Consider the following 27,940-nt stretch of genomic DNA (forward strand, 5'->3'; position numbering starts at 1 on the left):
TTTATTAAGTATAATTTGTTAATAATTGTTTATTAATTATTATTTTTTAAATTGATAATTTTTATTTTTAAATAAATGTATAATAATTAATTATTTAATAACTATTATTATTCGTTATTTATAATTTAGTTGTTATTATTAATAAATAAACTTTATTATAATATTGTACTTAAAAGAAAAAAAAATATATGTATTTTCGTTTTTTAAATATATTACCATAATTATTTTATAAAGTGTTTTAAAAGAACACGCTTTTTTAACTTAAATAACTGTATTAAAAAAGTTAATTTTAAAAAATTAAATTTATTTACATGCTTTTAAAACGAGGAAAACTGTCGAGGCCCTGATCAGAGCCATATTTAATATCTAGTGAACACCCCACTTAGGGTTTTGGCCAGAATTTCTGGTCAAACCCATAAGATAAAAAAATTCTTAAAAATATAGTATAATTACTCCGTTTAATTAATTTCTTCAATTGTTTATAATTTTATTATGGGAACTAATTTAAAAAACTTAATTCATTTACACTTTATTCAAACGAGGAAAACTGTCGAGGCCCTGATCAGTACCCTATCTAAAATCTAATGAACACCTTACCTGGGGTTCTGGCTAGGAATTCTAGTCAAACCCCTAAAATAAAAAAATTATTAAATAACTAAAATAATGATTTCCTTTCATTGATAATAGCTTCTACAACAAAAAGGAATTCTAAAAACTTTATTAAAAAAAAAATTTAATAGGGAAAACTGTCCAGGCCCCGACCAGAACCCTGTTTTAAATAGGGCAAGGTGGGGCATTTTCTGCACGGGCACTCTACAACTCAAAAAATAGTTAACGAAATAACGAGATATGATTGAAAAATTGATGGCATGTTTTTTCATAGAGTCGTGTCACGTGTGTAATCGTCTTGATACTCGTGGACGGTAGTGTATTTATCCAATTAATCTAATATTCTTTAATTGCAAGAACTTCAGAATTATTGAAAATGGAGTTTTTTATGATTAAAATGATATTGCAGGGTGTCAAGAATTATAAGTCACCTGTGATACTATACTAGCATTATGCTACTGGGTAAAAGCTTAGATGTTAAAAAGATTTGTTACTTTAATTCTAGATTCTAGATATTTGAGCATTGTAAAGACAAAAGTTAAGCAGGGCGTCTATTATTTTTGTTTTGTCCAAATATAATGTCAGATTTTCAAAATTCAAAATGGCGGATTCAATATGGCGGATAATGTCAAGATTGATGCGATTCTATTGAAATTCGTTTATCGGAGGTTTTTGGGGTCGCTGAATTCGAATTTGATGTTCCTTTTTCAAAAATCAAAATTGCGTATCCAATATGGCGACCTACTTTTTAAAAAGTTAATGAAATTGTTTAAAAATATTTATTCTTGTGAATTTTTGAATAAAACAAAAAAAAATAAAAAAAAACCTAAAAAGATTAAGTAAACATTTTTGATCAAAATTCGTCAACATGCAGAAAATTTGGTCGCTATATTGAATCCGCAATTTAGCATTTGGAAAATCCGACATCATAATCAGCGACCCCGAAAACTCCCGAGTAACGAGTTTGAAGCGAATCTAGCCATATATGGGCCATGAACTGTCAAGGGGTTAATGATATATAATAATAAAAAAATATATAAATTAATTTGTTAATTGGAAGAGTTTTTCTTTTCGAATTTCTCACCATTCTAACCTAAAAACAAGCACACAAAAAATACACTGTTTCGTAGTTTTTGATATCATCAGTGGGCGTATAGTTTCGCTCCAACCGCACATTTTTTGAAAAAACACTTGTAAAATTTTTTAACAATAGAATATAAAAAATCCATTATGATATTTGTGTTCAGCGCTAAATTTGACTTTAGAAAACACTTACCCGATAATTTTTCTGACCGTTTACCACTATTTACAATGGCAGACTAAATGAGTCAAAACAAGTAAGTGAGTATATCAAAGTCACATTTGAGTACCTAACTCCTATGATAGATGGCGCCAGAAGCTCAAATGTGGCGTACGATGTTCATTTCACATGAAAAGTATACAGTGTAAAAGGGACTTTAATCGGATGTATAATTTTCTCTCCAGGACTATGGAATCAGTGTTGCCAACGACATGGACCCGGAATACGGGAAATTTTGACTATAATGGGAAATTTTACGGGAAATGGATAAATTACGGGAAATTCCGGGAAATTCTTTAATAGAACACAAATTTTAATGATGTTTAACTAAAATCAAATTTTAGAAACTTTTATTGGCAAAACCAATCAAATTTGTTTTATCGGCATGTGTATAAATATATCCGTCGACTGGTCTGTGAAGATTACTGGTGTAAAGTTTTCCAATTAACAAATGCATCAAACACAAAAATATTTAATAATTTAAAGATAGTTATCCGACTCCTTTTGGTTTTGCCCTTCTCGAATGACTCAGTTGAGCGATTAAGAGTTTTAAGTAAATTTAAAATTTAATTCTAATTTTTTAAATAATAAATTAAGAGTTTTAAGGAGGGGCACACCAGTTGTAACGTTAAAAAGAAGTGTCAAAGTCATCAGAATGATTTTGATTAAAAATAAAAGTCGATTTTCAGCTGTAGGAATAAAAGTTTTTTATAAAAAAAGAAATCCTTTGATCGGGAACTAGATAATCTTATAATAAATGTAAATCAATTTTATTTTTGCATTTTAGACGAACTATACTTACGGAATGCTTGTCACCGCAATTCATGTTTTTTTCCGAAGGCGCCATTTAAATGGCTCATATTTCAGAAAGTTTTGGATGAAAAAAATTTTTCATCTTAAATTAAAGCCTTATATATGTACTTTTAGATAATAAACAGTATTTTTAAAAAAGTTTTATGGATTATTAGGAAAAAAATCTTGAAAAAGACACTTCTTTTTAACGTTACAACTGGTGTACCCCCTTAAATAAATTTGAAATTTAATTCTAATTTTTTAAATTAGAATACATAAAAATTTATAATCCCAATATAAATAATGATAATAATAATATTTAAAAAAATAATAATCTTATACTCGTCCGGGAAAATTCGGGAAGTTCTTAGTTCTATTACGGGAAGTTGAGGGCGCTCACTCTGGCAACACTGTATGGAATAGTTTCGGCCTGGGAATAGTAATGCCCCACCCTACCCTATTTCATAAAAATATGGTAAAAAATAATTAATTTAATTATTCATTAAAATTTTTTTTTAATATTAATAATAATAATGCTAAAAATAATTAATTAATAATAATTTATTATTATGATATACCTATTAATTAATAATTAATAATAAGTTAATTAAATGTTTGATGTTATTGTTGATGAATAATGTTTTTAAAAATAATGGATAATATTTTAATAGTTAACGAATCAAACGATGTTGTTATCAATAGTGGCCGCGGTTTAATGTTTAATGTCATTATAACAAATTTTGCTTGTTTTTTAACTCCTTCGCAGTACTGATTTGGTGTTAAGCCAGTTTTCTCCCAGTACTGATTTTAATACTTTTTTAACTCCGACGTAGTACTGATTCGGTTTTGGAGTCAATACACTCCCAGTACTGATCGGGTTCCGAGAGTCAGTAGGTACCGACGATCTGTACCATGCCGGTGTTAAACTCCCTCATAACTCTGGACATTTTTACTTGGGAACTTTGTTCGCGTGTGTGCGCATTTTGCTAGCACCAAGCAACCTGTCACGTGCAGAAATGGAGAGATAGACAGATAGAGGGAGGGAGAAACAGAGAGACAAAACATATAAGAAAAATTTTTTTTCATTTTTTAGACAAATAATTTTTCACTGTTTAATTTATATCTTAGAAGCTCTTTGGAAAAAAACAAATACAAATAGAGGCGCATTAAAAAGAGCTCATCTTTTTCTATAAGAATCACCAAAAATGTGAAAATTAGTTTTTTATTTTAACATTAATTTTTTTTAATTTTTCTCCAAAAATGAATTGAGAACTCGGGAAATTATTTCTATTTTTTGATACAACTAAATGTAATTATATTAATCATATTAATTTTGGTACAAGAGCGAAATTTTAAAGTTTCTTTTATCAAATTTTAATTATTGGTAAGAAAAAAAAAGTTCAAATTCTGTATTTTATTGAGAGAAAAAGTAAAAGAAGCTGATATAAAAGCATAACGGATTTCTGTATAAGACCAATAATACATATCAATTGTCTTACAAAGCAATTCTTGCAATAGTCCAGGGAGTGATTGACCTAGTTAGACAGACGATACGGAATCGGTAATAGTTAGCAATAGACTGATAGAGTAGCGAAAATAGTGAACCGAAATGCTAACCGAATACTAATGAGATCCTTTGACGAAAACCTAACATCTCAATAGGGGAAGCAAGTTATACGAGTCCTGCCGCCTACACTGTCAGTAAGAGGCGATTGCCTCGAGTGGTCGTTGTTCAAGAAGCATCGAACTGAATTCCGTCGGAATTACTATATTGCTTATACACGGTTACCGAATGACATCTCAGCAATATTTACCCATCAAGCAACGTCAACGCTTTCTTTATTTTCGAATCAACTTAAATAATTATCATTCACTTTTTATAAAAAAGCCTTTATTTTTCTTTTCTTCTCAGTAAATAGTGCCTTGCAGCTTAAATTTACTCTGAAAAAGATTAAAATAACCATATTTTTTATTAAATTTCTTATTCGACAAGAATTAAATTAATTTAAATAATCAATCATTATTGTACTTTTAGTTTAATTAAAATAATTTTCTTGAAATGTCTGCTCAGTTAAAAATTTGTAAATATTAACTAGAACTTAAAAACATCTTTAAACATTACACAAAAGAATTAATTTTTTTTATAACTTTGAATGAAATCATATACATGAGACTGTTTATATCGTAGAGAGTAGAGTAGGGAAGGGTAAATTAAGATGGAGAAATAGAGGAATAGTAAAATTGGCGCCGGTGCAGCACAGTATAATCTATCTATGTATGTATTTCATTGCTGAAAATAGTGCTGCGCATGCGCGAATTTAACTTCTTCTCTAGTTCTCCAGTTTAATTTACACCCTTCCCTACTTTAGTCTCTACGGTATAAACAGCCTCTATATAGGGGAAAGGTGTACGAGATGATCCCCCTAAGGGAAAAAACCTATTATTCAAAGAAAAATCAACATATTCGAGTTGTTTTTGTACGCACTACTAAATAATTAATCTATCTAAATATTCTGATTTGAAGTATATGCACACGAAGAGAAATATCTGGGCTTTTTAGCATGAAAGTTCTTCATACTACGATTGCAAGAGACCTATGCGATTTCGATAAAAGTTTTCTGCAATGTGATTGGTCGGCCCAGGCTCTGGGCGTGGCCTAATAGCCAGTTGCAAGAGTCTAATACCGAAAAAGCATAGGATTCTTGCAATCGCAGTATACTGTCTTGCAGTCATAGTATACTAATATTTCATACTTTTAAAATACACGGAAAAAATTAATTTAGTACATTTTACGAAACTAATTTTGGAATAGCGGATACGGAGAGGAGTTTAGTATAAGATAAAACAGAATCAATAGTAATATATGATGACTGCGTTTCTCGAAAACTCAAAAAAAATTCTATGGAATTCACAAATGATCGGTTGGACGTTCTAATTCAAGAGTTTTGTAAAATGTTTAGCCTGAAGCGCATGCGCCACGGAAAAAAATATTCACGGAGAAAAAAACGAATAAAGCAGAAAAAAGAATTTCTTAATGTACCAATGAGCTCTCAAGACCATTTTTTCTCGTCTTCTATATGAGATAGATGATTGGTTCGACACATGTGACTCTACAACGCAATGGTTCGCTTGGATTGGGTTATTTTATTCTGACACTAACTTAACGGAAATACGCATACATATAAACGAATTCTGACGCAACGCACATACAATATAACTCGCACTTGTAGATGAAAGAATTGAGTTTCTTTATATACTAACTGAGGAGATTAAAACTGCGCTTGTGAGAAATGTCAATATACTGAATATTAATTTAAAAAAAAATCATTTTTTTAAAAGTTATACAAAATATTTTATGGTTTTTAAAATAACATTTTTTGATTATAATTAGTTATAAAATCTCTATAAAATTTTTCAATTTTTAGAAAATAATTTTATTCTTAATTTTAAATTATAAATAAATTGACAAAAAATTTTCAAAATTAAATTCAAACTCAAAAAATGTTTATATTAAATTGTCTAAAATTTGAAGTAATAACAGTTAAAACTTGAGAAATTAATATATATATTGTCATCGGTAAATATTATGATAAACAATAAAATTTATTGGAATGTAAATTAAAAGAAATTAATAATAATTAAAAGTTTGGATTACAAAAGCACATAAAAAATGTTACGAATTTGGAACAATGAAATGTGAAATATGTAAAAGAAAACAATTATCCAAATGTTACCGGCAGGTAAAGCAGTTCTCTTTTTCCTTCCACATATTATCTCTATATACAGCAGACAAATACCGACGCGACGAGACAAGCTTCAACATATCTATTTATAACGCGACTTTTGGTACACCAATAGAATAGAATTTTACGAAACTTTGTGTTCGAGAATTCACGATAGACAGCGAAGTGGAAACTCAAACCACGCGTTTTTAGATTGCACGAAACATTTTTACCATTTTCTGATAAAATGTTCACCAGAAAATACGAAACATTTCTACATTCAAGCTTGTTTTATAAATTACAACACTGGTTGCAGTTTCTCGACAATTGTTCTGCTTAAAGTAGTGAAAGTTTCTGGGTTTTTGAAAAACTTCGTCAAGGAATCTTAAATATCCGCTAGTGCGAAATTAGTTTCGTAAAATCTGCTGAACTTATTTTTTCCGTGTACAAAGCATTTATGCTATAAACGATTGATTTTTCTCTCCGTGAAGCTAATTAATATTTTTCTACATGCAGAAAAAAGGTTGGATAATATATCTAATTTTTATTGGATAGAAGAAAAGTAGCTGTTATATCTAACTAAACTCATATATGAACAAACGGCGTTGGTCCCAGTGACAATTTTAAATTTATACTTATGATTAGTCATTATATTATATCCCAGGCGCGAAAGACCAGTGCTGACGATGGGTTGAAACTTGACTGAGTCTTGAACGCCCAGCGTGGGAAACCCAGAGTTGAAGCAGTTTTATTTCATTGTCACTCAATATTGGTTCAGCATGGGACACCAATGTTCGTCCCATGCTCGATTCAAGACTCGGTCAATCTTCGTGAGTGGAGCTTCAACATCCAGTCTTTATTCAATCTTGAATCAATCTTGATAGTTTATTTATTACCGTGTGCACTTACCAATATTAGATATAAATATTTATAAATTATTTAATATTAAAATATTATTTCTGATATTTTTTAGTAATTTTTTATACTATTTAAAAATTATTATTCTTATTATTAATTATTATTAAATAATATAATAAGTATTATTATTATTATGATATCAATTGGTAAATAAATATTAATATTTATTTAGTGTATAATATTTATATTAATTATATAAGATTCATATCAATAAAGTTAAATTATTATATATTATTTTTTTTTCTTGCACAGTGTCAAATTATTATTTCAAAGTTCAAGAGTTTCGTTTATTTGAAAAATTTTCAGTGAAAAAAATGTTCATTAGGTAGTAATAAATATTTATGCCTAGTAGTTTTACACTAGGATTAACCGTTTACTGAATATTATCAAAAATATATTTTTCGTCAAACGCGCGCGACTAAACACAAATAACCTTGAGACTTTACAGCGCGACGTTGCGATTGTCGTGCTCCCACCATCCCATCTACTCAATGCTTTCCCCTCATGACGTCACAGGAGGGGAGTGCATTGAGTAGATGGGATGGTGGAAGCACGACAATCGCAACGTCTCAAGGTTATTTGTGTTTAGTCGCGCGCGTTTGACGAAAAATATATTTTTGATAATATTCAGTAAACGGTTAATCCTAGTGTAAAACTACTAGGCATAAATATTTATTACTACCTAATGAACATTTTTTCACTGAAAATTTTTCAGATAAACGAAACTCTTGAATTTGAAAATAATAATTTGACACTGTGCGAGAAAAAAAATAATATATAATTTAACTTATAAAATTATCAGAAAAAATATTTTAATATTAAATAATTTATAAATATTTATATTTAATATTGTACAGTGCACACGGCAATAAAGGAACTGAATATTGTAACAAGATTGACCGAGTCTTGAATCGAGCATGGGACGAACATTGGTGTCCCATACTGAGTGACGGCACTGGCATTGATATAGTAGATTAGGCGAGAAGCCTTCCAGCCTTCTGTGGCCGAGCGGTTTAAATGCGTGCGTTGAGAACTTCCGGTATGCGTTAGGGGGCGGGGTGCGTGAGTTTTGATCCCACATGCGAGCGAATATTTTTCATTCTTTGTTATAAGCGTTTATATAAAAAAATAAAATTGTGTGTTGTGTCGTGAATAAAAAATGTGAACATGTTTATAAATAATGTTAAAAGTATGTTAAAAATCAAGAAAAAAATGTAACGATTAACAGAAAAATTGTCTTTTTTTACTAAAATTATTTTTTTAAAATTACTATTCAAATGATATTTATTGTTAGTAATATATTCTTATTTATATGAAAATAATATAATTATTACAAATAATAACTTATTGTCATTAAATATATATGTATATATACGCACATGAATTAAAATAATAACAATAATATTTATTATTATTATTAATAATTCATATATTCACATTATATTGAATAAACGTGAGAAACGAGTAAATTTGGGAACAGTGGAAGCAGTCTTGTTTCAGTCCTGCATTAGGCGTCCGCAGCATTGATTGAGCATTGGTGTCCAATGCTGAATCAAGGCTCGCGCTGCAGTCTGGAATCGGTGTTACATTAAAGCTTCGATCAGTCCTGCTCTCGCTGATTCACTCATGCTCAATCAATGTTGACCAATGCTCGGCCAATCTTTATAAAGCCTGAACTCGGCGTCACTTCGCGCCTGGGATGTTTAGTTGGATACGGTTTCCAACGTGTTGGGTGCAGCAGCCAACTGAAATTTGTAAGTCCCGATTCCTATGATGCGCATGCGCTTTCAAGAAGTTGCGGCTCGATTCCGACATATTACGGGTGCGCGGTGGTTCAACCGGGGATCCATCTTGGATCTCCGGTTGCACCTCTGCGCGCCCGGACGGCGACACCTTTTAGGCTGGAGTCCCATGGCAGCGTTTTGCGTTGCGTTTTGTAACTAGCCCATGAGTGCAAATATAGCGAACGTATATCTCCATCTCTCTCACACGCATGGCCTAGTTACAAAACGCAACGCAAAACGGTGCCATGGGACTCCAGCCTTACTTTGTTCACAGATGTTAAGCCTCATCCACTCACCAAGTCATGGCCGGATATACAGTCATAAAGCCAGTATCCCAGGCGGAAAAGTCGGACGAATGTCGGAATTTACAACCGGCTGGGATCCGCGCCCGTACAGACCGCAAGTACCGACGGTCTGTACCGATTCGGATCTGAAAAAGCAACCGGCGCGGTACAGATTATGCTCCGACTGTCGGAACCGTCTTCCCACTATTGTCAGTACCGGCTCGGTACTGGATTTCTTCCGCCGGCGAATCTTATTCTTCTGCGGCGTCGGAAGAATGACGGATATGTTTAGTCTGTACTGGCTCGGTGCTGGGCCGGATCCGACTGCGGATGTCGTCATTTATTGTCACATTATAAATCACATTATAAATTTATTTTCAATAAATGTGTCATAACTAAATAATTATTACAATAATTAATTGCATTATTTTAGAAAATAATGATTAATTAATAAATGAATTTAATCAAAATATTAAGTAATTATTTATTAAGAGTTTTTTCAAAATTAAACAATTAAAAAAATTTGTTGTGCACTTATAGTTTATAATTATTATAAATAAATTTATACTATTAATATAAATTTATTATTATTGAGATATTATTAATTAATATTATTGAGAATTAATAATGAATTATTAATATTAATAAATATTAATATTCATGTTAATAATTTATTATTAATTCTCAATAATATTAATGTTAATTAATAATATCTCAATAATAATAAATTTATTATTATTGTGATATTAATTAAAATTATTAATATTATTATGTTCAATATTATTATATTGAGATACAATTATTTAATATATTATATAATAATAAAAATATAGCTGTAGCATTGACGCGTAGTTATTCGACAAGTTTTATTTCAGCTTGTGACACTTGAGAGTATTTAAGATTTGAGAGTCCCATGCGAGCGTAGCATAGTGGTTAGCGTGCGAGATTTCGGTGCGTAAATATTCGGTTAGGTGTAGGTTCGTACCTCCAAGCGTTAGGATTTTTCAAATGTGTATACACATTTGAAATTTTTTTTCAAATTTTCATTTTTTAACGTAATTTTTTATTACATATATGTAATAAAAAATTACGTTAAAGTGTATAAAAAAATTTTAAAAATGTGTAAAGTGAACTGTCAATGAATTGTCATCAGTATTTATCTTTTGCAATTAATTATTATTTTTTTTATTGATATTTGTTGAAATTATCATTTGGATCCGATCCGGTTGTCAGTCGGTAGAATGCCAGCGCTCGGCTGGCTTTAAATGAAAAATCCGCGGTCGGTAGAGTGCCAGGTCCCAGCCGGTTGAATTATACACGGAACGGCTTCTCCCGGCCGGTCAGCGGGCGGTAGAATGCCAGTTCCGAGCCGGTTGCCAGCGCGCTCCTGGCCTAGTCACTATTCGGTAGAATGCCCGTTCACATTCGGTTGGCAGGCGGTTCCGAGCCAGTACAGTTACACCGGCGTCAGTACGGGCTAGGATCCGCGCCGGTTGGAAATTTCCGCCTGAGATAGTGCCAATCAAATTTAACTTAACTCGATTCCGACATTTTCGTGCGTGAACTGTCAAGACGAAAATACTATAATGGACGAAAACACGATAAATTTTTTGAAAATAATCGCGCCAACAAAATGTGAACATTTAATAACATTGTTAAACGAAAGTGATTAAGTGAAAGTGTCAAGTAATAAAGTAGCAAAATTGAAATCAAAGTTTGTGAAATTTTGTCTTCGCTTTTACGGAGAATCTTATAGATTACGAAACACTATTATCACTTAAAGAGAATATGAGTTTGATAAATTGATTCATTTGTGACGCTCCACGATGAAGAATACTTAACGCGGAAAAAATTTTTAGGTTATGTTTGTTATTTTTAAAGTAAAAAAATCATAAAGAGAATAAATTCTCAGTGATAACTAATGATATTTAAATCTTAATTATATCTAAAACATTCAATAAGAATTACTTTTGGTTTTACAGAATACAAAAATGCTTTTTAATCAAGATGAAACGATCGCAAACACCACCTAAAGTTTTTTCCGCGTTAGGCGTCTTTCACCGTGAAGCGTCACATTTATAGATTAATGTAACATAAAAAAAGCAAAATTAAATAAACAAATAAATTTATTAATATTCATGTGTAAATTTAATTAAATATGTAAAATGTAAATGGTTATTTCACTATTAGAAATTAATTGCATTATCCAACTTAAAAGTAGCGATAACAAAAAAAATAGACACTTCACAAAACAAATTGGCCCCCCTAGCCATCAGAATTGGATAGTATATCCAACATCTAAGGATCCAATTAAATTTGTTGTCCTGTCCAACTAAATAGATCGCGCTCCAGACACTATCTAAAATAGCTGGGGTATCCAACACATAGTATACTGTATCCAACTATTTTTCTGCGTGTATTAAATTTAATTTTTCTAAAACCTTACAAAAGGATCATCTTGGATACCGGGGTGTCCAAGATGATCCCCATGGAATGGGCAAGATGATCCGTAGGGTTATCTTACCCCAATTTTTGGAAAAGGAGTCTAAATTGAAGGAATAACGGTGTATCAATATTAAATATGCTTTATTTAGGCCATAAACGCTTTTGACCACTCACCACGATTCGTTTTCCTATTTTATAATTACGAGGCATTAACTATATAAAAAAAAATTAATAAAATGGGTGTAGATGTCAACTTTTTGTTTTAGATAAGTTAGTTTTCATAATAAAAACATGTAAGAAGCGAGAAAAATTGAATTTTTTATCAATACTACACGGAGAAAAATAGTTGGATAGATTATACTAAGTATTTGATAATGTATCTATTTTTGATAGACTCTAGAGCGCGATCCGATTAGTTGGATAGTGCGACCAATTTTATTGGATCCTTAAAAGTTTGATATTTTAACCAATTCTAATAGCTAGGTGAAACATTCTCTTGGTTGCTTTGTCCAATTCCCTAGTGCACATTTACTTTCGAGTTGGTTAGCACATCTATTTTTCAATGATAGAATATTTATACCTTATACCTAACGGTTGTTAGATCTATGATCGAGTATGCATGTGTAACTTGGTCTCCCTTCTATATTTTCAATATAATCAGACTTGAACGCGTTCAGAACAGAACAGATTCAGCAAACTCTGTTTTTCTTCAGAAGACTTCAAAGAATAGTGCTAAATTATTATTTATTTAATCATTTTTTTAAATTAACTATTTTTTATAGTACCCCAAAAAAACCCATAAATTTCAAAATTACAAAAAAATCGTTAAAAAATATTTTTATTATTTTTATCAAAGTTTTTTCCTAGATTATGAATAAATAACACAAATATTGATTTTTAAACATTATTCCATGTAATTGCTAATTTTTTAAACAAATTATTATTGTTTATTTACAACTTTTTATCAAATTGAGCTAAAGAGTTTTGATTTTTTCTCAATTTTGCAACTTTTCAGGCCGAATGTAACCAGTCACTATCAACTAACTAAGAATATTAATTTTACCAATTGTTTAAACAAATTACTATTGATTAATTTTATCTTTTTATCAAAATAAGCTACAGAGTTGCAACTTTTTTTTATTTGTACATTTTATTTTTTTTGTGAGGTAATAATTAATGTAAGACTTAATTTTCGAGTAAAAATTGTGAACAATAAATTTATTATTATAAAAATGATAAGTACAAAAATTTTTATTTACGTCATTGAAATTACTACTGCGATAGCTTCAAATTTAAAATAACAATTTGTTTAAACAATTGGTAAAATTGTAATTCTTAGATTGTTGTTAGTAACTAGTTACATTTGGCTTGGAAAAATACAAAATTGAGAAAAAAATTGCGACTCTGCAGCTCAATTTGATAAAAAGATAAAATTAAACAATAGTAATTTGTTTAAACAATTGGTAAAATTAATATTCTTAGTTAGTTGATAGTGACTGATTACATTCGGCCTGAAAAGTTTCAAAATTGAGAAAAAATCGAAACTTTTTAGCTCAATTAGATAAAAAGTTGTAAATAAACAATAATAATTTGTTTAAACAAATTAGCAATTACATATAATAATGTTTAAAAATCAATATTTGTGTTATTTATTCAAAATCTAGAAAAAAACTTTAATAAAAATAGTAAAAAATATTTTTTAACGATTTTTTTGTAATTTTGAAATTTATGGTGTTTTTTTGGGGCATTATAAAAAATAGTTAATTTGAAAAATTATTAAATAAACAATTTAGCACTATTCTTTGAAGTCTTCTGAAGAGAAACAGAGTTTGCTGAATGAAAAATATTGATTTTCAAGGATTCTATACCAATTCTACGAAAAAGTGTTTTTCCCCATGCATTTTACATGGGAAACTTCCAGCGCTTTGAGCGACCTCTAAATAATTTTTTTTATTTAAAAAAATAGGGGTATTTTTTTCTCCGTATAGAACAATCCTAGGGGGTGAGAGCATTAAAATTCCGATTTTATTTTTTTCCCATGTATTGAATCAATACTCTAATCTCAGTTCCTTTTCACAGAACTAATTATGGAAATAATTCTTTAACTTTAATACATCGACTATGCAGAGACTCAGGAGGAAAAGTCGGACGAATGTCGGATTATACAACCGCCTGGGATCCGCGCCCGTACGGACCGCCAGCACCGATGGTCTGTACCGATTCGGATCCTAAAATGCAACCGGCGCGGAACAGATTAGGCTCCGACTTTTGGATCCGCCTTTCTACTTTCGTCAGTACTGGCGCGGTACTGGATTTGTTCCGCCTGCAGATTTCATTCTTCTACGCGCGTCGGAAGAATGACGGATGTTAGGTCTGTACTGGCTCGGTGCTGGGCCGGATCCGACTGCGGATCTCGTCATTTATTGTTATAGTTTACATTATCAGTATAATCATAAATTTATTTTATTATTATAATTAATTATTACAATAACTAATTGCATTTATTATAATATTATTATTAGTTAACCAATAAATAAATTAATAGTATTCATGCAAAGGAAGAATATAAGAAACTTAATTTTTTCATTATATATATATAAAAATCCAACTTTATTAATGTGCAATTAAATAAATAATTTTTAATAAATAATATATTAATTTGAAAGAAGTAAAATATATTTAACTTGAAAGAAAATGTGATCAATATATTATAATGCCTACAATAAATAACATATTAAATACAATATATAAAAAAGAGATTATTATTAATTAATTTATTATTAATTAATTAATAATCTCTTTTTAATTTAAACAATATATTAAGTAATTATTTATTGACACTTTTCTGCAAATTAAATAATTAAAAAAATGTGTTGTGCATTAAAATTTTATTCAATTTAATACTATTACTTATATGTTATAAATTGTTTTGCAGTGAAGTTATGTTCATATTATTCGATATATTATGTAATAAAATATTAAAAAACATAATAATAAAAATATAACATTTTTTTTAAACGAAATATTGAAATATTCATAAATACACATTCAGTAAAGTATTGAAAATATACCGGTATTACATCAGTTCGTATTTCCAAGTTGCCTATTGCCGAGTAGTAATTTTACAATTTTTATTTCAGCTAGTGAGACTTGAAAGCATTTAAGGTTTGAGAGTTCCATGCGAGCGTAGCATAGTGGTTAGCGTGCGTGACTTCGGTGCGTAAATATTCGGTTAGGCGTAGGTTCGTACCCCCAAGCGTTAGGATTTTTCAAATGTGTATGTAATAAAAAATTGCGTTTAAGTGTATAAAGAAATAAAAAAATGTGTAAAGTGAACTGTCAATGAATTGTCATCCGTATTTATCTTTTGCAATTAATTATTATTTTTTATTGATATTTGTTGAAATTATCATTTTGATCCGAGCCGGTTGTCAGGCGGTAGAATGCCAGCATTGCCAGCGCACATCTGGCTAGGAAATGAAAGATCCGCAGTCGGTACAGTGCCGGGTCCCAGCCGGTTGAATTATACACGGAACGGCTCTTCGCGGCCGGTTACCGGGCGGTAGAATGCCAGTTCCGAGACGGATGGCCAGCCAGCTCCTGGCCAAGTCATCTTTTGGTAGAATACCAGTTCTCGGGCGGTAGGCAGGCGGTTCCCAGCCAGTACCACTACTCCGGCGTCGGTACAGGCGAGGATCCGCGCCTGTTGGAAATTTCCCACTAGGGAAGCTAACTCAATCGAGAGTGATGTTAATTTTTTGACACTAACGCCTTAAGATTCTCATTAAGATTGCGAAGTCTACTTTTTAACTCAAATAGATATGTGATATAGGCTACCCAGCATTTAAGCTTATAATTGTTTTATATTGTAATTACTAGATTTAGGAGTACTTTGTACAAAAGGGCTTGTCCCGTGATTTTCTAAATAAATAAAAAAAAATTAATAATATTGAATATTGAGTATCTGAGAAGTAAATATCACTACTTCGTTAATTTCAAGTAGGCAAAAAAATTCTGCTTTTCGAACATAACTTATTTTTAAAAAAAATTTAAAAAATAATTATGAGCCTCCTTCTAAACGTTTCAACTAATAAACTGCAAATTAGTTTCAAAATCACATACAGAAAAGATAAATAAAGTAGGGTTAGGATAAAACTTTTGTAGAATTTTCACTGTATTAAATATTATAAACTACCCTTAAATGAAGCAATCAAAACTTCGGCATTGACTGGAACAGCCATTCGAATAAAAGTTTCGGTGTTTTCGTCCATTTATATAAAACGAAAACAATTCAAGAAAACGCAATGTCAAAGACGCCTTCACGATAAGAACCATGTGGCATCCATGAGTTTTTTGTACACAACGCTTGCGCGTCACGTGACTGACCCGGTATACTTGCTAATTGGATGCTTTATCCAACACGTTGGATAAAATAACCAGTTTTAATGATGGAATATCCAACTGCAGATTAAAATTTTTAAATGTTGTAGTGACCATCGCAGTTATTTGATGAAACATTTTCGACAGATAATGCAACTAATTTTATTTTATCCAATAAAAATTGTATGCATTATCCATTTATTTTTCTCCGTGTAGATAATTCAATTTGAGGTGAGGCGAAATACATGGTAATCAGGGGGGAACATCTTGTACACCCATTGAGGGATCATCTTGCCCCAAATGCCACTATTTTATAATTTGTTCGTAACTTAAGGGGGGAACCTCCTTTATTGCGTCAAAAAAATCGACTTTCTGGAAATAATTTTAATTGATTCTACAACTATTCAAGAATATACCCATCAAATTTTAAGTCGATTTCTGTATTATTGAAGAAGTTACAAAATTTTTAATTATTTTTTTTTCATGCGTCGTCTGGTGAAATGTTTACCAGAGTCCAGAATTTTTTCTGTTTTGGCATTCAATCTGCCTTCTTCTTTCATTCAGAGTACCACTGTCAGTATAATTTGTAATTTCTATGTGGCAACCCTTCTTTCATTTGTTTGACATTTGAGTCACTTTATTTAAAAAAAACTTCAAACGCATTTTTCTCGAAACACCATTTTTTAATTTTGTGAACACGATTGAGAACGCCCTTTTGAACCAATCGGGCTTTATGATACATCATTTTAAAGATAATTAAATAATCTTCAATATGACATTTAGTGTTTCTTAAAAAAAATTTGTTTCATATTTTTTTGGAATTGTAAAGTCAATTTTTATGCACGAAAAATCACTTTTAACTTAAAAGTGGGTAAAAAAAATTAGTTCTCGAAATTTTTTTAAAAAAATCGAAATGTCATATAGAAGGTATTATCCTAAAGTTTAAAAAAAACGTTGGTTTCTTTGTTTTAGAAAAAAATTCAGAGCGCTAGAATGTTCACAGATAAAATGAGGTGCCATGGACGCAGTGTATATTTCCATACTAAAAATGTTTTGTTTTTTCTCCAAAAATTTTTTTAGACTCTCAAGACATGTATTTAAGTACCCTATAAATTACAAAACGTTTGAAGTTATTTTACCCGAGAAAAAAGATCCCAAAAATGACGCATTTTTCGATCGTCTAAAGGAGGTTCCCCCCTTAACCTACGAGCTCTGTTATTCCATAATATCAAACAGAACACTTAATTAAAGATATACTGAAGCTGTGAGTACAAGAAACACGGAATTTCAGCTACTACAACAAAAGTTATCTTAGCCTAAAGTTAAGCTTTCCTTAGATCAAAAGTATGAAATTTTTATTTTTTATAAAATAGCATTTTTTTAATGACGCGTGTTGTCATAACACCTTGACTTATTTATAGGTATGTCATTGGCAACGTATTACCGTATTTGCCTAAAAGGTGGCGCTAATAGGCTCTCCGAAATTCAAACGGATCATCTTGCCCCAGGGGATCATCTCGTACACCTTTCCCCTAGTGTAAACGGTACAGTAGTCGGCCACCTCTAAATTTTAAATAACTACAAAACCATGTAAGACAGAAACAATTTGTTTGTTACAGCAGTTTTTTCTCAGTGCTGGTTTTATTTGACAATTTGGTCACCCCAATTCGAATAAACTTATCACTTTTTGATAGTTTGGAAAAACCTATGTTTTAAGTACAGAAAAGAAACATTACGATGTATCTTTGAAAACTATCTAGTTGCGTTTGTTTCAAAGTCAAAAATAAGTGGTTTCTATTCTGTACTTAAAACAGATCTTTGACAGTTTTTTCTAAACTTGGAGTAAAGGAATTGTAAGTAGACAAAATTTTTATTTTTCGGTAAATAAATTTTCTTTGTTATTATTTATAAATTGAATTTATGCAGCTTCCATTAAAAGGAACTAGCCTTTTTTCAGTAATTTTAATTACCGTAGTACTTGATGATATATATATATATATATCATTCTTGGGGAAGCTGTGTACGTTTGAACTACTTGAATTTGAAGCAATATGTGGATATACCTATTCAGTTGGGAAGCAATAATTGTGCATGTTTGAATGAACATTGACAGGCACCAATGGAGATGAAACTATTACGAGGGAGGCTCAGGAATCCTACGTATTTGGTTTATTGCATTAACTTGATTAGAACACGATCACGAACGAGATTGACGCTCGCAGATAAATTGCAGATAGTGCACAATTGTCGAATTAACATAATATCAAGAATCATTGATTATTATTTCCAATGTCTACAACTTTTGCTTTTTATTTTTTATAATATTTGGTATTTCAATTATTTCCGATAATTTTATCATTTCCCGTGCAGAAAATGCCCCACTTTGCCCTATTTAAAACAGGGTTCTGGTCGGGGCCTCGACAGTTTTCCCTATTAAATTTTTTTTTTAATAAAGTTTTTAGAATTCCTTTTTGTTGTAGAAGCTATTAACAATGAAAGGCAATCATTATTTTAGTTATTTAATAATTTTTTTATTTTAGGGGTTTGACTAGAATTCCTGGCCAAAACCCCAAGTGAGGTGTTCACTAGATATTAAATAGGGCTCTGATCAGGGCCTCGACAGTTTTCCTCGTTTGAATAAAGTGTAAATGAATTAAGTTTTTTAAATTAGTTCCCATAATAAAATTATAAACAATTAAAGAAATTAATTAAACGGAGTAATTATACTACATTTTTAAGAATTTTTTTATCTTATGGGTTTGACCAGAAATTCTGGCCAAAACCCTAAGTGGGGTGTTCACTAGATATTTAATATGGCTCTGATCAGGGCCTCGACAGTTTTCCTCGTTTTAAAAGCATGTAAATAAATTTAATTTTTTAAAATTAACTTTTTTAAAACCGTTATTTAAGTTAAAAAAGCGTGTTCCTTTAAAACACTTTACATAATAATTATGGTAATATATTTAAAAAACGAAAATACATATAATTTTTTTTCTTTAAGTACAATATTATAATAAAGTTTATTTATAAATAATAACAACTAAATTATAAATAACGAATAATAATAGTTATTAAATAATAATTAATTATTATACATTTATTTAAAAATAAAGTTTATGAATTTAAAAAATAATAATTAATAAACAATTATTAATAAATTATACTTAATGAATTTTAATAATTATTAATTTATAGGATGAATTTATCATTTGGTTTGTATATATATATATATATATATATATATATATATATATATATATATATATATATATATATATATATATATATATATATATATATTATATTATTTTAATGATAATAATTATTTTATATTATATTAGCTTAAAGTGAGAAAATTATTCGGAGAGATTGTTAAATTTAACACCTTCAATATTTAATAACTATTTTTTAAACATAATTAATAAATTTGAATAAAATATTTATTAAATAAATATTAATTATTACTTATACATTTGAAAACAAAAATTATAACATTTATTAATGTTATAAAATTAAGGAGGCAGAAAGGAGCGACAACCTCCAAAAGAAAAATGAATTAATCATAAAACCAAAAATTATATTTTTCAAAAATTTTTAAATTTTTCTATTCTTGAAATTATATTATTTTTATCATTTTCACTTTTAAATTAGTCAAAATGACTATAATACCTTATTATGTTATGTATAAATATGTTGTATATATAATGAATATGTTCATTATGTTTCTAATATAATAATATTTTTAATTACAGTAATTTTATTGTAATTTCTTTTGAATAAAATTAGCCTCACAAAATAGAGCAATTTTAAGAAAAACTGACGAGGCCCTGACCAGTTTTTCCCTAAGTAGGGCATTGGTCGGGAACAGCGTCACACACTAGTCGGGCACTGGTCAGTTTCTCTACCCAGAGCCACACCAGAGATCGGGAAAACTGTCCAGTACCCTATCAGGCCCACATTTTAATTTCTGCACGGGTTGTGGTTTCATTGATTTGCAGCTAAACTATAGTGAAGCCTTAAAGTTTTATAATTTTTATAAGAAAAGTCATTTTATTTAAAAATTTTTTTAACCAAATGATTAAACCTGAACTAGTCGATGTCTGTTATAAAGTATTAATAGTATCACTTGAAAATTGTCACGGCGAAAAGAAGAGAATATGCAATTTTAATATTGGATCAAAATTTCTGAATCGTGCCACTAATTTTTCGATAGAGATATTTTAATATTTCATATCAATAATTTTATAGTATTTTCGTACAAAAATATGACCCCAAAGTTGTTTGTGAAAAATTCCAATTTTTTTAAGAGTTATTGTTTAAACAATTTTTAAGCATCAAATTATTAAAACATTTCTTTCTACCTTTCTATTTGACGGATTTTAATAAAATTTGAAACGAGTAATATACAATAACAAACAAAACAAATTTGTTAAATTTTGTTCATAATTTGTTCAAAATAGCAACAATTATTATAAACAAATAGAAATAAAATAAACTTCTCCTCCTAATTTCGTATTTTTTCTCGTCAATTATGATACCCTGTTTTATCATGAGTATTTCTAAAAAAAAAGTTAGTATATTGCATTAGGTCAAAAGTTATTAATATTTTAGTGACCGCGAGCGCTGCGCTATTGACGCGCCACACAGTGAGATTTGTTTACAATTTACTGTTCAATAATGTCTACAGCCTACAATTTCTTAAAGATTGAGTGTTCTTTGATTTAAATTAAAGGAGAATCAATTCTTTAGACATCCCTCGAGGCCGATTTTTGAGATTTTAATTGTTTATAATTTTTTAGTTTAATTAAAGTTAACAAATTAATACAATTTTATAAAAAAGGACGTTTATTTTCTTATTCCGCTACAGCACATGATCTAAATCAGTTCAAATTAATCCAATATGACCACCAGGCAATTAATAAAACATTAAATAATTTATTTAAATTGTTGTAAACAATATTAATTAACAAATAGATAACTTTGATTCCTCTTCACTAAAAAAGGTTTTTTTTCACGTTTACTTTTTTTATTAAAGTTCATTTAAAGAATATATGTCCTCCTTGTTTAAAAAATAACTTATTTATATTGTTATAAACATTGTTACATTGTTATATTCTTTAAATGAACTTAAATAAAAAAAGTAAATGCGAAAAAAAAACTTTTTTTGTGAAGAGGAATCAAAGTTATCTATTTGTTAATTAATATTGTTTACAACAACTTTAATAGTACACACACTACAGTAGGCTGTAGACATTTTTGAACAGTAAATTATACACAAATCCCACTGTGTGGCGCGACAATAGCGCAGCGCGCGCGGTCACTAAAATATTAATAACTTTTGACCTAATGCAATATACTAACTTTTGTTTAGAAATACCCGTGATAAAACAGGGTATCATAATTGACAAGAAAAAATACGAAATTAGGCGGAGAAGTTTATTTTATTTGTATTTGTTTATAATAATTGTTGCTATTTTAAACAAATTATGAACAAAATTTAACAATTTTTTTTACATGTATATACAATCTATTTTCATTACCATATATAAACTTGTACATACATACACACATTAGAGTAATATGTATTTAATTTTAATTTGTATACACACACACACATTTTTTGACCTGTAGGTCAAAAAGAGGATAAATAACGGCCTCACATTACGTTAATATAGGTCAATCTTGAGGGCAGTTTTGACCTTTACATCAAAATTTGACAAAGAATTCCCGCTACCTTCAAAATTTAGGTCAATTTTAAGGGCAGTTTTGACCTACGCATCAAAAATTGACAAACAGTTTCTGCTACCCTCAAAATTTAGGTCAATTTTGAGGGCAGTTTTAACCTTCACATCAAAATTTGACAAAGAATTCCCGCTACCCTCAAAATTTAGGTCAAGTTTGAGGGCAGCTTTGACATAGAGACGTGAAGTGAAGTTTGGCATCTGACCTAACAATGTAAGGTAATTTTAAAATTGTGTTTGCTCTTACACCTATAATTTTGACCTAATTTTGACGTTTTATTTTTACTCCCTCATTTAGTTACGTCATAATCTATGTGTAATTTGACTTTTATTTAACTACAACTTAAAAAGGGCAATAAAGGACTATAAACGTATCTATGATACGTCAAAATCTATGTAAAATTCGACGCCTTTTTAACCTATAGGTTAAAATGGGTCAAAATATATGTCAAAGTTTAATCTAATTTTTGACATATAGATAAAAAAGGTCCATAACGATTGTTACATTACGTCAAAATCTATGTGTATTTTGTCATGTATTGTATGCAATTTATTAAGATATATATATATATATATATAATATATATATAATTTTTCTCAATTTTTAAGATACTGTGATAATAAATTTCCTTTTTTAAAAAATTACATTGCCAATTCTTTTATTCCTCCCCTTTTTTAATATTACTTGAGGATAGTTTATTTTTAATTATTTCTTTAAAACTAATTTTCAAACACTGGGTCTTATCCACGCATCATAACATGTGAGTAGAATAAAAATTATTATTATTATTATTAATTTTTTTCTTTTTATATGTTTTTGTAAAGCTCACATTTCTTTTCAGAAGTTAGAGTTGAAATTACCAGTGCCTTGTCCTTCTGAATTGATGAGAAATAGAAAATACTTCCTTTAAAATTTTGGAATTGTGGAGCAACCCTTTTGCTTCATCTTCATAGGACACCATGGATTTGGACTTAGGATAAAATGGATCGTCGTTGTTAGCCATTATTTGATAACATCAGGGGAATTGTCTTTCCTTTAGCCTTGATCTAATACGTTAACCATTTTAGTATTAATGACTCTCCTTTTAAGTTAAATGGACTATTCCTTACAACAAAAGAAAAATATTTTAATAATTTAATCACACAGTAGGTATACACAATTATGTATACCTTTTACACACTTCACAAACCTAAAATCAATAATAATTAACAATATGCTTTCATAACCTTATCTTTATGTTTTGAGAACCTTTCGCCATTTTCATCTTCCAGGATGACATTATTATTTTGAGTAAATCCTACTATGGTGAAAGGTCCTTCGGCTCTTTTATCAAACTTATTTGCTCTTATTTCTTTGTAAACAAAAACCTTTTCGCCTATTTTAGCTTTAAGGGGTTTAGCTTTCTCGTCATCGTATTGTTTTGATCTTAGTTTTGCTCGAATGAGATTTTTGGCAGCAATGTCTAGAATTTCACTTATTCAAGTTATTAGTTCTTTCCAATAGGATCCATAAGTTTTTAATTCAGAACCTTGTGGAAAAGAACTCGGGATTCTAGCTAATCGGCCAAAAACCAATTCGAAAGGAGTGAAATTAGTTGCCTCATGAACCGAAGTGTTATAATTAAACATAGCGAAAGGTAACAGACGGTCCCAATCATCGAAATCATTCGCATAGTGTTTAATAAAATCAGTTAATTTAATATGGCTTCTTTCTAATGCTCCATTGGTTTGAGGTCGATAACCAGAAGTGGTTATTTGCTTTACATTAAAAATTCTTTCTAATTTTCTTATAAGTGTACTTATGAAACTTCCTCCTCGATCAGTAAGGACACATTTTGGTGCTCCGTACTGAGAGAATAAATGTGTTGCTACTGCATGAGCAATTGTTGTAGTTTTTATATCAGAAATGGGAACAGCTATACAATATTTACTAAAATTGTCCTGCATAGTAAGAATATAAAGATTTCCATTAGGGGTAGTTGGAAGTTTCCCTACTGTATCTAATGACACTTTATTAAAAGGGGCTGCAGGTGTATCTGTTATAATCATTGGCTCTCTAGTACGAGCCCTAACTAATTTATTTTGTAAACAACTTTTGCAACCTCTAATGAACTCTGTTATTTCGTCTCGCATCCTACGCCAAAAATACCGTTCCCTAATTCGTCTATACGTTTTTGTTATTCCTTTGTGACCACCGATAAGACTTTGGTGAAATTCTGCAATAATACTTGGTCTTAATTCGAGGGGAGGAACTTTGATTTTTCCGTGGCACAACGTTATTGTAATATCGCCACCACGGAATATTTCTGTTAAAAATTCTGTCATTTTTCCTTGTGAAAGGGTACCTAACAAGTCTCCTGAATTTGCCATTCGACAAGTTTTTTGATTATCGCGTTGGAGGGCTGCCTGTAGATTTTTCAAACCCTTGGTTACGTATTTCCAGTCAATTTCGTCATAGTGTCGTTGTTTTACAACAATTGAATAAGTGCGATATCGTCCATACGGAGTAACAAGAATTTGACTTATTTTTGGTCTTCTTTCTTTCGTAGGTCAATGGTTCTGTTCATTTTTGAACTATGTTATTACCCAAAGATAAAAAAAAAGAAAAAAAAGAAAAACTTTTTGTTTTATCAAGGTTATTATTATCAGAAGTATCAGAAAAAGATAGGGATTCGTAATATGGAAAACCTATTCCCTTAGAAGAAGTTGGTAATTGTGCAACTCTTTTATTGATTGGTTCATTAATTGTTTTTGGTTGCAATCGACGTGGCACAATATTAGTATTTCTGTTAGTTTCATGGCTTGCAGTTTTAGGATTCACATAAGGAGTAGACTGAGCATCTGGGATGGATGAATTTCCGGGTGTTGGAAACATTGATTTTTGCCATTGTAAATAATCAGTAACAGGAGAATGTATAATATCCGGATAATCCTTAAATCGTACTGCGCTTCGTCTGTCCTGTTGTTTTTTATTTGGCAGAACTTTTGTTTCAGGGGAATCTTCTGTATCTAAAGTCGTAGGAGTTGTAGTTTTTTGTTTATTATATTATTTTCTTCATAACATCATCAAACTGTCGAAACGATTTTTCTAAGTCATTTCTTAGTTTTGATTTTTCGCAAATTTCATCTTCACTTGAGTCACTGCTTCCAATAGGTTGAGGTAGAAGATCCACAAACACGTCTTCTACGTTTTCTTTTTCTTTATTGTCTTCATTCTCTATTTCAGATTCTGGGGAAACAGCTAATTGTTCCTTATCAATTCCATTTCTGGCTAGTTCGTCAGCCATTTCATTTCCGGTTATACCTTTATGACTAGGCACATGTTCCCAGATTATATTAAGAGGTTTTATAGCTTTTGATAATTTTTCTAACGCTTGCCTATTTTTAACTGGTTTGTTTTCTTGTGTTTTCCATTCATTAGATTTCCATCTTGGCATCCATTCCGTCATACTTTGGATCATGAATTGAGAATCACTTATGATTTTAAGGTTTTGGATTCCAGACTTTCTTGCTTTTAGAGCAGCTACTGTTGCTGCTTCTCTTTCAGCTGCATTATTAGTTTGCCGTCCTGTCGCTCGTTTGGAAACATTGAGTGGGTGATTTGGACCAAACCAAACTCCTATTCCTGCCCGTGGTTGCTCACTTCCATTTGAACTACATGCACCATCCACATAGACAGTTGTGTAATTATCCTTTAAAGAGAAACAGTAGGGATTTTCTGGTTCAACCATCACACTAGTACTTGTAAATTTAGGACTCAATTGTTTTTGGGTTAAGGTTGGAACTACACTGGGTAAAACACTATGTCCTTTCCTAAATACTGGGGGTGAAGAATCTTCACTTAATTCTTCTTCTGAAGAAGATGATTCGGCGAGAGAAGTAGGAGGTTCGGATGTTGCCATAAGTCTTCCTCGAGTAAGTCTTTTTGCAATGCAACTTTCATCTGGATCAATTGGGGTTTTTGCCGCGGTCGATGCTCGTGGTAGTGAAAATGTCTTGTCATCCTTGTCATTCCTACTCCTATTACCTTTAGGTTTGTCCGTCAGTTTTTACTCTTACTAGGAAGTTGTTTAGGGTTTAGGGATCTTGCAGGAATTTTATAAAATTGTCTTTCTATTTTTTGAATTTCTGTTGGGTCACTTAAAGTTCTTTTGAGTTTAGGATTAAAAAGAATTGTTCTTGGAGTTTTCTTAGCTTGTAAGACTTGCTGACGTGAAGTAGAAGGTTTCTCACTAACCGACGATTTACTTTCCGCGCACTTTTTATCACCATCTTTTTTGTTAGCTGCAGATCGCGTTAGGGGTAAGGCCCGATATTTTACACACTGTTTTTCTTTTTCTAGTACCTTCACTGGTTTTGATTTTGAAGTTAAGTCTTTAGTACTAAGAGTGGGAGGATTAGAATCATCCAATTCAACATCAGTCTCTGTTGTGGAAGTCATGTCCTTCTCTTGGTTGTTTTCATTCACAGGGTTGTTTGATAAAGCTTCAACAATTCTGTTGATCTTACCTGGTTTATATTCAAATTTGTATACATAATCCTGAAGACGAAGCCTCCATCTGTGTAGTCTAGCACCTGGATTTTCGATATAATTCATCCAATTTATGGGCTCGAAATCACAAGCTAATATAAATTCTCGACCATAAAGGTAAGGTCGAAAATTCTCAACAGCATATAGAATAGCAAGACACTCTTTTTCTGCCTTAGGGTATTTCTGTTCGTTTCTTTTCAATACCTTCGAAAAGTATGCAATAGGTAAATCTATTTCTTCGAATTCTTGTGTTAAAATAGCTCCTATCGCGTTTTCGGATGCATCTGTGGTTAATTTAAAAGTTTTCGAAAAATCTGGATATTGAAGAATAGGTTCTTTACAAAGATAATTCCTAAGTTTACAAAAGCTTTCTTCTTGATCATCAGTCCAATTCCATACAGTTTCCTTTCGCAAGAGAATTGTTAGGGAATTAGCAATTTTTGCTTAATCTTTTATAAATCGTCTATAATAACCCGTTAATCCTAAGAATCCTCTTAGTTCTTTAAGGTAAGTAGGGTGAGGAAACTGTTTAATCGCTGCAATTTTTGCAGGGTTTGGTTTAACACCTTCTGGTCCAATTATGTGACCAAGATATGCTACTTCTGTCTTTAAAAATTCGCACTTATCAGGCTGTAATTTCAAGTTCGCTTCCCGTAAACGGTTGAAAAGTCTTCTAGCGCGCCTATTATGTTCTCCTAGAGTATCGGAATAAATAATAATATCATCTAAATAAACAAATGCTTCTGTGTCAAGCATCGAATTTAACACATTATTTAATAATCGTTGAAATGTAGGCGGGACATTCTTTATACCCATAGGCATGCGATTATACTCATAATGTTTATTTTCGGCGGAAAATGCGGTTTTATGTCTATCATCTGGATGAGTTTCGACTTGATGGAATCCCATTGCAAGGTCAAACAGTGTAAAATATCGCGCAGTGCCGAGTCTTTTCAGCAAGGAGTTAACATGGGGTAATGGAAAAGAGTCACCTATTACCTGCTCGTTAAGTTTTCTATAATCAACCACAACCCTCCATTTCTTTTCCCCGGATGCGTCTAATTTGTTTGGTATAATTAAAACAGGGAAATTGTATGGGGAGTTTGATGGACCTATGATACCGCTATTTAGTTGTTTGAGAAGTGCAAGATCCATTTGTTCTCGCGCTCCATGGGGGCATCTATACTGTTTCTTATGAATAATCTTATTTTCAATGGTTGGAATTCTATGCTGAATCAAATGTGTACTCGATAGAGTTTCTCCATTTAAATGAAAAATGTCAGCATAATCTTCCACTCATTCGAACACTATTTTTCTTTCTTCTGGTGTTAATGTGAAACATAGAGGGCATTTTTGACCTTTACTACACGTTCAGGATAACTGCTACCATTTTCATTCTGCAAATCTTCTAGTTCTGAGTCCGTAAATTCTTCA

General features: G+C 30.6%; 1 protein-coding gene across 4 annotated transcripts in view; it reads right to left on the bottom strand.

The window, feature by feature from the left end:
- LOC122504191 (SAM and SH3 domain-containing protein 1-like) overlaps positions 1 to 27,940 on the bottom strand; it is a 641,260-nt gene that overhangs the window by 598,656 nt on the left and 14,664 nt on the right. The window lies entirely within an intron of this gene.

Source organism: Leptopilina heterotoma, unplaced genomic scaffold (assembly GCF_015476425.1).
Source record: "Leptopilina heterotoma isolate Lh14 unplaced genomic scaffold, ASM1547642v1 Lhet_284, whole genome shotgun sequence".
Classification (NCBI taxonomy): domain Eukaryota; kingdom Metazoa; phylum Arthropoda; class Insecta; order Hymenoptera; family Figitidae; genus Leptopilina; species Leptopilina heterotoma.